Source organism: Alnus glutinosa, chromosome 10 (assembly GCF_958979055.1).
Source record: "Alnus glutinosa chromosome 10, dhAlnGlut1.1, whole genome shotgun sequence".
Lineage (NCBI taxonomy): Eukaryota > Viridiplantae > Streptophyta > Magnoliopsida > Fagales > Betulaceae > Alnus > Alnus glutinosa.
In genome coordinates, this window is record NC_084895.1 from 17,829,555 (window position 1) to 17,842,046 (window position 12,492).

Sequence of the window (12,492 nt, forward strand, 5' to 3'; positions counted from 1 at the left end):
TCGGCCACCCCATGGACAAAACCTAAAATTTTTTTTTAAGGTTTATTTTTTCCGTTTTGCCCTTTTGTTCTCTTCTCTCTCTCTTCCCATTCATTCATTACTCCCTTTGGAAGGGAGCATGCAAGTTGCCTGTATATATGCAAAACATTAACGTGGGTCTTGTGTGTTGAAATTTCTTCTCTAATTTCATATCTAAATCGCAAATCATGGTGTCGTGGGTCTTGGGTTGTGGACTGCTGTGCAGTGGGTCTACAGTTGTGGGTGGCGGTGCCGTGGGTCTTTCCGTAAGAGAGAGAGAGAGAGAGTTGTTGGAGAGAAAAATCCAGAGCTTTGAAGTCTATGCTATGGCATTTTTGGAGTCCGGTGGGTTTTATGGTGGGAATATGGTGGCCATGAAGTGGTGGGCTCTTGTGGTTGCGGAAGAAAAAGCTACCCAGGGAAAAATAGAAAAAGACAAAGCGGAGAAAACGAGAGAAGGAAAGAGCGAGAAATAATTAAAAATAAGATGCGTTCGTGAACAGTTCGCGCCACATGTTGCGTGATATCTCGAATGGGTTTTGCATTATGGTTTAGACAAGCCGATGGAGCTGGTTTTTGGTATTTTTATTAGCCATTTTAGCTTAAAAAGAGAAATTGCTAAGCCATTAAAAATGTTCTTAAGTTACTAACTCTATTGCGTTAAAAAATATTTTATGTTGCTCTTTTAAGGCTATTGCTATGCCTCATTTTTTTTTTTTTTTTTTTTTGACACATTTGGTTGTGTCACTCACCATAGATTTGGGCTGTTTAAGATTTGAATATAAAATGATTTGTTTTGTTAGTGAAGCAAGGGCCAAGCTTAATTATTTTGGTACAAATATATGGATTTAAATATTTATATATTATAATAAAAAAACAAAAATTCAAAAGAAGGGGAGGGCCATAGCCAATACCAGCCCCTCCTCTCCCTCCATCTTTGATGCCAAATATCAAGAAAGTGGCCAAGGAATACGTTAAAAATGTCATAAAATATTTAATTAAAACTGGTTATACCTTGATGTACAACATATGGCTTAATGGATATATTAGAAAGATCCATTTTGAATTCCTTGTATATACTTTTAAATTTGCATTGATCCTTAACGTAATTGCAATTGTTGGGTACGGGTGAAATATTAAGCAAGAGGCCGGTCCATGAATTTGGATCGGATGTAATGACCAATCACTACTAGTTTTTTGTAATGCAACCATAATACAACATATAACAACAAAGTAACAAGAAAAGTACACTTAAATTGTTAAAGGTTTTATAATTCAAACCGTCGCCGGAACACCACCATTGCCCTCTTGTTCCATCAAGTTGCCGTTAGATGCTTGATGAGGTGGATTCAAAACTTGTTTTAATGTGCTAAATAATTGAATCTTGAAAGCACAGTAAAAATAAAAATAAAAAAATTGCTGATATGAGCCTTATAATACCCTTGCCAATCAAAATGCACATAAAAACAAAGGAACCGCCCAATGGGAGGAAGGACGGCGAGTAATAGTAAAGAACAGGCCAGAACACCTGAAATGTCATAAATATGCATAGCGGTAGGGAGGTAGCTCCTGTTCTGAATTGGTCGGGTTATCGCCATCAATGCCACCATGTAAACATATGCGACTACAATAAAAAGCGACATGTTTGTAGCGTGTGTATCGAATGAAGAATTTCTCAAGTTTTGATACTTCATTTGGAGAAGGTTAAGCAACATTGTAATGGGAAATTGACCATTGCCGTTGGCGTATCTAATTATTGTTGCTCACTTGCAAAATTGAAAAATTATATATATATATATATATAATTTAACCGCTTTTATTATGGGTCATTTATAAGTTTAATTTTTTAAATAAAAACTAAAAGAAATTTAGTTATGTATGGAGAAGTTAGGAATTTCTCATATTACAAGATTAATATATGTTATTTAAAAATTAAAAGAAATCTAATCAAACATTTCTTTTACTAAGACAGGATAAACCAGTCAATCTTGACTTAAATACTATAGCAATCAACATGCAAGTATTCCTTGTGATTAACAAATAAATGCTATTATGTGGGTTGAATGTTGAAATTCGAGTGTGCTTATAGTGGGTCAAACTTGGGTTAGCTGATCAACAAGATCTATTCTTGGAATGCCCATTGGCCCTATCCATATGATCACAGACCAAAATTAACATGTTATAAAATATTAGGTGTCGTTATATATATATATATATATAGCTTAAATCTTACAACTCGGAGATGTCAATTATTTTTCATCCAAATCCAAGTATAGGCCGGTTTCCTTAAAAACCAAATAAACAAAGGTTTGATAAGATGGTGAATATTTGTATAGACACCATGAACAATATAATAGTATCTTTTTCCACCAATCTTCTTATATCTGGGAACACTCAACCTCCAATGGTAGAGAAACAATCAATGATCCATTTTTGTTTTGATTTTCACATCTATCTATCAGTAAGTTGAATAGAAGCATGCACGGTTGAAGGCACATACATAAGCAATGTTTTACTTCAAAAGAAAAGAAAATGATCATGTTGAAATTAAATGATAGAGAGCTCAAGGCCAAAGAGAAGAGAAAAATGAAACACAAAGATTAAAAGGGAAGAAATTTACACAACCTTTCACGATTGCCCAAATTGTTGCCCTCCATTTCCTCCTCCAATATTCTTGCTCTCCCTTATGTTCTGTCTGCAAGGGAAGAAATGATTGATGTGAAATAATTATGAATTAAAATATTTATTTAAATAATAATAAGAAATAATTGATGTAATATAAAATTTGAAAATATTTGCCAAATGTTCATATAGGAGGCAATCTTTTACGCCGAATACTGCTGAGATGTGTGCAGCATTGGAGGCAGTTGTGTTCTGCAAAGAAGCTGGGTTTCGGGATGTCATTATGGAAGGGGATGCTTTGAACGTCGTCAAAGAAATAAACTCTAACCCTCCTTATCTTTCTCGACTTGGGCATTTTGTAGAGGCTATTAAGAGGGAGCTTGGCTTTTTCCAATCTATCCTTTTTGTTTATGCGCCCAGAGAATTCAATTATGTAGCACACGGCCTCGCAAAGGAGGCTTCTGGCTCTTGTTTAGATCGTGTGTGGTTGGAAGAGTTTTCCAATTGTATTTCTGATGTTGTTCTTAGGGAACAGATTGTCCCTAAATCTTAATTATTGGATCACTATTTGATGATTTATGAAGAATGATTCGATTTGTTAAAAAAAAAAATATATAATATATAATAGTGGGGTCGAGAAATTGGCTTTACACACTTTCTTCGAAGTTGAATAATTAATGCTAAACAAAGTCATCAAAAGGCCTCCCGTATTTTAATTAATGCTATTGATACGGGCTTATTAAACGGCCTCCCGTGTTTGTGATACGTTGGAGTTCGGGACACAACCGTATTAAACGGCTCCGGTACTTTTGATTCACTCGGACAACTTTCAACTGCCAAAAGAAAAGGACCCACTAAAATGAACAAAATATACCAAAGTCGCATGTTCTGATACATTCATATTAAATATCTATACAAAATTACACATTCTACAATGATTTAGCAATCCGTTCTCCCTTTTGTTGGCTAAACATATTTTTAAATCATCATTTATTTTAAAAATTATAAAATTAAAGTCGATAAAAATAGGTAAATCTAATTAGAGTAATGTTAGGAAGTAGGAACCATCTTTTTATTATTTTAAAATTGATTTGACCTTTAAAATTATTGTTGAATTTTAAAAAGTTATTATTAAATCTTAATAAAATAGTAATTTTAAAAGTCACGTCAACTTTGAGAGGAAAAAAAAAATTGTTTCTAAAATAGTTTTTTGGATAGTAGACTCACCAAAATCAACTTAACATTTCTCCTTTAATTATAAATAATGTTATAAACTAATGTGACCTAACTAATACAAAACATAGGAAAAGGATATGGGCTCGTTCGAGTGAACCGTGACCTTCAATAGCTACTTCGAGAGAGCCTGATCTACTATATACAGTCAACTGTATTTTACCGAACAATAATCATCATATATCTTATTCATTAATAATCCCCTTTAAATAGAATAGCTATACTGATTGGTTACGAAGATAATTAGTAATCAAAATAGAGCTCTAACTCTTTTAAGAAATAATTAGCCTAAGATTTTATTAAGAATCTGACTCAATCTTAAACCGGAAGATTTAACTTCTTATTAGATTCTAACATGACTCAAAACTAGGGGTGTAAATCCGGTTCCGGTTCCCGGTTATTGGCCAAAACCGGGAACCGGAACCGGGGTCCCGGTTATTAGATTTTCAATAACCGGGACCGGATCCAGGTACCTCGGGTAACTGAGAATCCCGGTTAACCGGGTTTACCCGGTTACCCAGGTAAACCGGGTACCTAAACTGGGTTTTAAAAATATATATATTTAGGTATAATTTACTTGTTTAACTCCCTAGGTGGCGTTCTGAAGTTGTTCACTTATGGATGCACGCACATGAATGATTTTAATTTCCTCATTTTAATATGTTTCCTCATTATTGTTAATTTCCTCATTTTAACAATAATGTTCCTGAAGTTATTCACCCCTTCCTGAAGTTATATATATATATATATATATATATTGAAACTCAAACACAGGCACTACGATCAAAATAAGCTTCAAGCCTTCAAATCCAAAATTAATACAAGCATAATAAATACGTTGAAGCACAATGCATGCAGGATGATCTATAGCTTCCATAAGTCTGACACCCCTTCACTGGCCTTTACATATACCGTTCCGGTTATACATATAGTACAAAGAAAATAAAAACTGAAGAGGAAATGAAGGCAACGTGAAAACTAAAAATAAATAAATAAATAACAAAATAAAAAAGAAAATAAAAACCCACCTTGAAGAAGAAATGAAGACAACTTAGACAAGAAGAGTGACACCGGCAGACTGGCAGAGGGAAAATAAAAATGAAAGAAAAGATTCAGGCGGACAACAGAGAAGAAGAGATGAAGAGTGACACTGTGACTCAGTATATGTAGGCCGTGAGGCGTGAGGGTGTGATTTAGGGTTGTTGGGTTAAAACTTAAAAGTTAAGGAAAACTGAATATAAAATTAAAACTTAAAACTTAAAAGAATAAATTTAATAAAAGTTAAAACGTAAAACTGTAAAAGCCATGATTCCTGTAAAACTAAAACTACTGTAAAAGCATAAGGGTGCAGGGGCCAGGCGCCAGGGCCACTAGGCCAAGCTGCTAGGATTTTTTTTTTTTTTTTTTTTAAAATAATAAACAACCCGGTCTCGGGTGCCCGGTTTAACCGGGTCTTTTGAAAACATGTACTCGAGACTGGGTCCGGGTACCCCGGGTACCCGGTTTTAAATAACTGAGTACCTACCCGGATCCCGGTTTTCCAGGCCCGGTTAGTGCCCGGTTCCGGATCCGGACCGGTTATAACGGGTCCGGATTTACACCCCTAATAGAAGCATGGTTGGTTGAAGGCACATACATAGCAATGTTTACTTGAAAAGAAAAGAAAATGATCATAGTTAAAATTTAGTACAAAAATGATAGAGCTCATGTTAAAGTGTCTCAGATCGTTAAGATTTTCTTCACTTGTACCCTTTATAAGCCATGGAGTCCCCTCCTTTCTCAATAGACCCATAAACTTTTCACATGGTATTAGAGCCAAAAGTCTTGAGTTCAACCCTTAACTCTGCCATTTACCTCTCATTTCAATTAAATATTCCACGTGTTAGGCCTCACCTATTAAAGGGTAAAAATTTCATACAAACCAGTTTGTAAGAAATTTCATACAACTGACATGTGACCTTTAAACATGTGAGAAACACATGTTTTTTTTTTTTTTATTAATGTTATTAAAAAAATATGTGACAAGCACATGCTATTAAAATAACAAGTGTTTCTCACATGTTAAGGGACACATGTCAATCTTATATATGGGTTGTATAAAGTTTCCTACAAACTAGTTTGTAGGAAATTTCTGTCCCCTATTTAAAGAAAGTATGAGTCAACACGTGAGGGAGAGTGTTAAAGTATTGATTAAGTAATTAAATTTATCCCTTCCTATCAGCTTAAGCTTTTGGAATAAGTGGTGATTTAATAGTTCAAGGTAAGATAGAAATGTAACACCAAAATTAAAAGCCAAGAAATTTACACCAACCTTTAGGGATTGCCCAAATTGTTGCCCCCCATATTCTCTCTTCTGTCTGCGAGCTAGTGAAGAATTTGTTGAACTGGTTGTAGGAGGAGCAGCTATTTTTCCTTTAGGCACTTGCAGACAGACTTGCTATATATAAGAGTCACTGGGTCCACGAATTGGCTTGGAACGAGAGACAGATGAGATGCTTGCAGGCACCCACCAGGACTTTCAGGTTCCAACTTTGGTAATGGTCAGGAAGACTTTGAGGTTCCAACTTTGAGGTTTCAAACTTTGCGGTTCCAACTTTAAGGTTCCAACTTTGGTCAGGAAAGTGCCAAAGGTGCTCAGGAAATTGTTCCTGATATATATTGACTCTCACTTCGTTGTTGGGCTCAGGAACTCTTTCCGGAGCACCTTTGGCACTTTCCTGACCAAAGTTTAGAACCTTAAAGTTGGAACCTCCAAGTTGGAACCCCAAAGTTGGAACCTCGGAGAGTCACATCACTTCGTTGTTGGGCTCAGGATATTTTCATAACATGTTAGTTTTGGTCTGCCATCATATGAATAGAACTAATGGGGCCTTTTAAAGATTGGTGTTGTTGATGGGCTAACCCAAGCTTGACCCACTAAAAACACACCCGAATTTTAGCAGCATTTATTTGTTACATGGAAATGGAATATTTGAATGTTGATTGTTAACCCAATTAATGTATTGTAATTATTGTTATGTCTTATTAATATTGATCAACTACTTTATCCTCTTCGAATTAAAAATTTCTATTAATTTTTATATAAGATATAGTAAACTTATAACATGACAAAATTCATAGCTTATCAATACATTACTAAATATATCTTAGTTTTTCTTTATAAATGATTGATCATGATAAAAGCGGAAAAAATTCAAATTTTCTTAGTAAACAAGCTAGCAGTAATTGGACACGCCAATGCCAATGGCAACCGTCAATTTCTCATTTTAACGCTACTTAACCTTTTCCAAATTAAGTCTCAAACTTAGGAAATTCTTCATTCGACATACACGCTACAATCATGTCGCTTTTCATTGTAACCGCATATTTTTATGGAATAGCATTGGTGGCAATAACCGGACAAATTCCAAACAGGAGCTACCTCCCTCTAACTATGCTTATTTGTGGCATATTGGGTGTCCTAACCTTTTCTTTACTAGTAATTATCCTCCTTCCTCCCTTTGGGTGGCTCCTTTTATTTTTATGTGCATTCGAATTGATCATAAGGGTATTACACAGCTCCAATTGGCAGATTTTTGAGGTTCTCCATTCTTTCAAGTGTCAAGTATTTAGCACATTCCAACATATTTTCAAACGACCTCATCAAGCATCAAACGACAACTCGATGGAGCAAGAGGGAAACGGTGGTGTTCTGACGGTATGAATTGTGAAACCTTCAACAATTTTGGTGTACTTTTCTTGTTGCTTTGTTATTGTTGTACCATGTTTGTGGGATTTTTTTAGACATATACTATTGTTGTATTTTACACTTGACATATTGCATACTATTTTGTTTTCAATCCCCAATACAAATCAAAATCAAATAAAGAAATACGTAGCACATATCGGTAATACTCAATACAAATCAAGATCAAAACAAAAATCAAGCCTACATCAATCCATTAGGAACTCGCACAAGGGTCATGGTGAAACCAATTAACTTAATCAGCCGGGTTTCACTAATTGTTTGCATTAAAAGGGTTTAAAAGAATAGCAAAGAAACAATTAGGACAGCACCACTGAATCCCATTGCATGTCTAAAAATCTTAAAAATATGTCTATCGTGAAAAATGAAAATTGACTTCTAAAATAAGGCAAGTGTGTGTGTGCACAATATGTTAACAAAATAATGCGAAAATAAAATAACACAAGATTTTTGTTAACGAAGTGGAAACTCAAGATGAGAAAAACCACTCCGGGGAAGCTAAACCCAGGATATTCACTATTCAGAAGACAAGACTAGATACAAAGTAGTAAAACTCACATACCCCTGATGAAGTGGTCATACCTTGCACTCTAACGTGTAGCCTAAAACGACGTCTCCCAACCAGGTTTTCTACCTAAAGGGGTCTTCAATGGAATCATTTATCTTAGGGTCAACCCCTAAGATAGACTTTAAGTTAAGCGCAGCTTTAGAGAAATTAACTCAGCTCAATAACCTCACAATATAGCTCTCTAAGTACTAGTGGAATTCAATACCGAATTCTTGCAGTTCTCAAGCCTAGGAGCCTCTATTTATAAGCTGAGGGTTCAAATGAGCGTTTGGCTTGATAAAACTGGGCACTGTCCGGACAGTAGCCATGGGCCGTCTGGACGGACAACTGTGCGACCGAAATTCAGAAAATTTCGCTGAAAATCTTTCCTGTTTGAGAGCCGCGTTCGGACGGTGTTGCCCTATCGTCCGGATGGTCGCACGTCCGCTGCAAGTAATTTTCATATAAAGGCTTCGCGCGACCGGACCAGGAGGATGGTCGTCCAGACGGTTGAACTGATGCACGCAATTTCCATATTTGATGCACGCGCGTCCGGACCATGCTGACTGGTGTCTGGACGTCTGGATTTGAATTGTGATACTTGCCTTATGGATGAGCGTGTCCAGGCGGGAATCCACGTCGTCCGGACGGTTGCAGCGATCTTCCCATATCTGTGTTTTGGAAAAGAATCCTGAAGCTTTGGTCGAACACTGAGGGTTGTCCGGAAGGGCTGCTGAAACGTCCGGACGGATGCAAGCTTGAGTAGTTCAAAGCTTCTCAACACAGGGAAAACTCCAGACGGGAATCCACGTCGTCCAGACGGATGGTGCTTTGGACAGCTGAGCGTCCGGAAGATTGGTAGGGAACCGAATTTTCTGACTTACAAACTGTGCAGAATCTTCTGGAAGCATTTTTGAATAGCGGAATCCCTGTTAAAAAGCATTATTACATAGAAGTGATTTTGTCTAACAGAATGCGGCCAATTACAAACTAACATATTGCACACCGCATGCACGTCATTTCACCATCTATCATGTGACCAAAATAACCCAAACTACCAAAATTGTCTCACAAAAATACCCTTTATAATTTTCAAAACCATAAAAATACTCCTATGAATTCCAAAAAAAAGTGAAGACCCTCCATTTATTTATTTTTATTTACGGTATTTGTGTCGGTATGAGATATTGACAATTTTTGATAATTTATGAGACATTGATGTAATCTTTAGTTTGGTGAGATATTGATAATAGGGTGATAGTTAGAGAGTGATGACTGATGTGTGTACTTTTATGAAAACAACTATAGGCTTAATTAATAGTTAGGCTTCGTTTGTTTCGACGTAAAATTTTTTTAGTAAATGTTTTCTCCCCCTTTTTTAAGCATTTCATACGATTGAAAATCGTAGTCAAACTGAAAACATTTTTGGCTGACCAGTAAAACCTTATTTAATTTTCATAAAATGGATCTTTTTTTAAAAAAATAATAAATAAATAAACATAAACAATTTTCTGATTTTAAGCTTCTCTCCTTCTTGTACGAACTTTCTTTTGCAGTTCATTCTCCGTTGCCGCTGGAGTTCCCCGAAATCCACTGCTAGCTACCGGAGTTTCATAAGAATCAGCCCCCGATCACTAGAGCTTGCCGGAATCCTTCGTCGGCTGTTGAAGTTTGTTGAAAAATCGCTAGCCGTTTTCCGGCGCCGTTGATTTTTCATATTTGGCTGAAAAATATTTTCAAGGAAATCAAAAAAAAAATATAAATATATAAAACTAAAAAGTTAAATAAATTAAAAGAAAATTTAATTTAAAAAAGAAAACAAAAGAATAAGAAGAAAAAAACAAAGGGTGGCTTTTCTACACTTCAGGCAAATAATTCTAGAAGATCATAAAAGAGTAATGTTAGAAATTGTGAGATAAAAATATGGTTTATAGCATTATTTTAACATTAATAAAAGAGTAATGCTAGAAATTATATTTTTATGCCATCATTATTCTACAATATTGATGTGATAGTCTCAACAAATTCTTGAATTAGTCTTTATTAAAAAAATTCTAAAAATTATTTCACACATTAATATTGTAAAATAATTATGTAATTAAAAAAGAAAATTTCTATTACAGGACCTACTGCAATGACCGCATTATATAGAACAGAATCCGGGCTCCACCGAAGGGGGCTGAACAAACCCGCTTTCAACGACCCGCAACCACCTCACATTTCGTGTTTCTCAATTCTCCACCTTCCTGATCTCCTACTGCCATGGTCTCTGCAACCTGGAAAAACAATAATATGTCCCAATCAAAACAAAACCCAGATTTCCCTCCCAAACAGTCGCTCACCGACTCGTCCATGACTCACACCCAACTCATCGACTCGCTCACTTCCCACATCTCTCTCTACCACTCCAAGTCCCACTCCCCAAGCCCTAATCCTAGCCCCACCAGGCCCTCCATTCTCAAATGGTTCTCATCTCTCACCGTCCACCAGTGCCAAGCTCACCTCACCGCTGTCGATTCTAAGTTCGTCCAATTGCTCCGCAAGCTCCAATCCCACTGCCACGGCTCCGGCTCCTTCATCGCCCTCCCCGACCTCCACTCATGTTAAATCAAAAATTTATTATGAAAGTTACTGTAGCTGACGCGAAAAAAAAAATACACGTGTCATACGTGTACAACCCAAAATTGACATGTTAAATCAAAAATTTGTGTTAATATATATTTTTTTTTTAAAAAAATTACATGTGTCGGCCTCTGATTGGTTCTGACGTGGCGGGGTAGCTGCAACTGTTAAAATGACTGATAGAAAACACGTTCAGAGACCTATTTGTTATTATGGTTTACCAGAGGGATCTCCCATTTAATTTTGTTACCACAGAGAGTGATTTGCAATTAGAGCCAAGTATATGGACCAATGGTACAATTTTTCCTAAAGATAATAGGCCATAACTTCTATCAGGTCATGGCAAAAACTATGCCTTTTATGCCTTCCAATAAGAGGGTGCCACGTCTGCCTGAAACAACGAATTAAAGTGAGACAAAAATACTGGAACCTATTCTCTATCACTCGACACTCGTCTTCATCCACAAAATTCTCATTTACCTATTTCTGCGTCTCTATAGAAAAGAAACACCGCTCACCAAGGCCACCGCCACCGCCACGTCGTCTCCCACACTGGCTAAGCACAGCGCCTGAGAGAGCAAATCAATGGACGAAGGACTTGTCCTCATCAGTTTATCATCAAATGCTGGGCTTGATGGAATGAGTGATAATATGGGCTAACCAAAACTCTGCCCTAACTTTTTCCCCTTTCGCCTCTTCCGCCCTATGCGGATTTCCAGCCTCCTTGTGAGGATTACCCACCTTCTAGTGAGGCTTTTCCACCTCCTTGTGAGGCTGACCCATCACCTTGTGATTTTTCGTGGGTTTTTTTCCACCTTCCCTGTTTTCTTTGGTTCATTTCAGCTTCCAGGTGTGATTTACAGAGCTTTGGCGTTTCATCTGAGCACGGCTCATTTGGTCTTCATCTCCGATTTGAACGGTTTCTGTGTGGGCTTGCTATGTGTATACTTGTCAATTTTCTGCCCTTTGATATTGCGATTTTACAAGCTGCGAATTCACTTGGGTTGTCGATATTTCTTGATTTCCTCATCTGGGTAGTTGAAAGTCCTTTGATTCCCCATGTGGGTCGGTGAGTTTTTCTGTTTCTTCATCTGAGGCGGTGAGTTTTTCCTTGTTTATTCATCTGGGTCTCGGCCATTTACTTGATTTCTGCAGCTTTCGACACTGAAATTGAGGCCCCAGATTTACAAAACAACACCATAAACAAATAATCTCTCTCGCGCTGCATGTGTTGAGCACTTAATATGACTTTTCTTTGACTGCATATAAAAAAGAAGAAGAAAAGTACGACGATGGAGACTGACTGTAACAAAAACAAGAAATCTCAAAAAGCAAATTCATGGATTTGAGTAAAATAACAACACATCCTATTAAGAGTTGTAGATGACGACGATTAATTGAGAACGGTGGCGGTGCCTTTGTGAAGGAGAGTGATGTTCCAGAACTTTTTTCTAGCAAAACTAAACTCGAAGAGACTAGATCCAATGTTTTTACATTTTTTTTTTTTTTTTTTTTCAGGATAACGTGTCAACCATTCATAGGAAGGCAGAAAAGGCCTTGTTTTTGCCACAACCGTATAGAAGTGGCTCTCAAGATAATATAGTCTACTGAAAATTGATCAAATAATAGGGCTAGTGTGGCAAACTATTTTTATTCTCATTCTATTTCTTTTCACTTCTTTCAAAAATATCAAATAAAAAACATT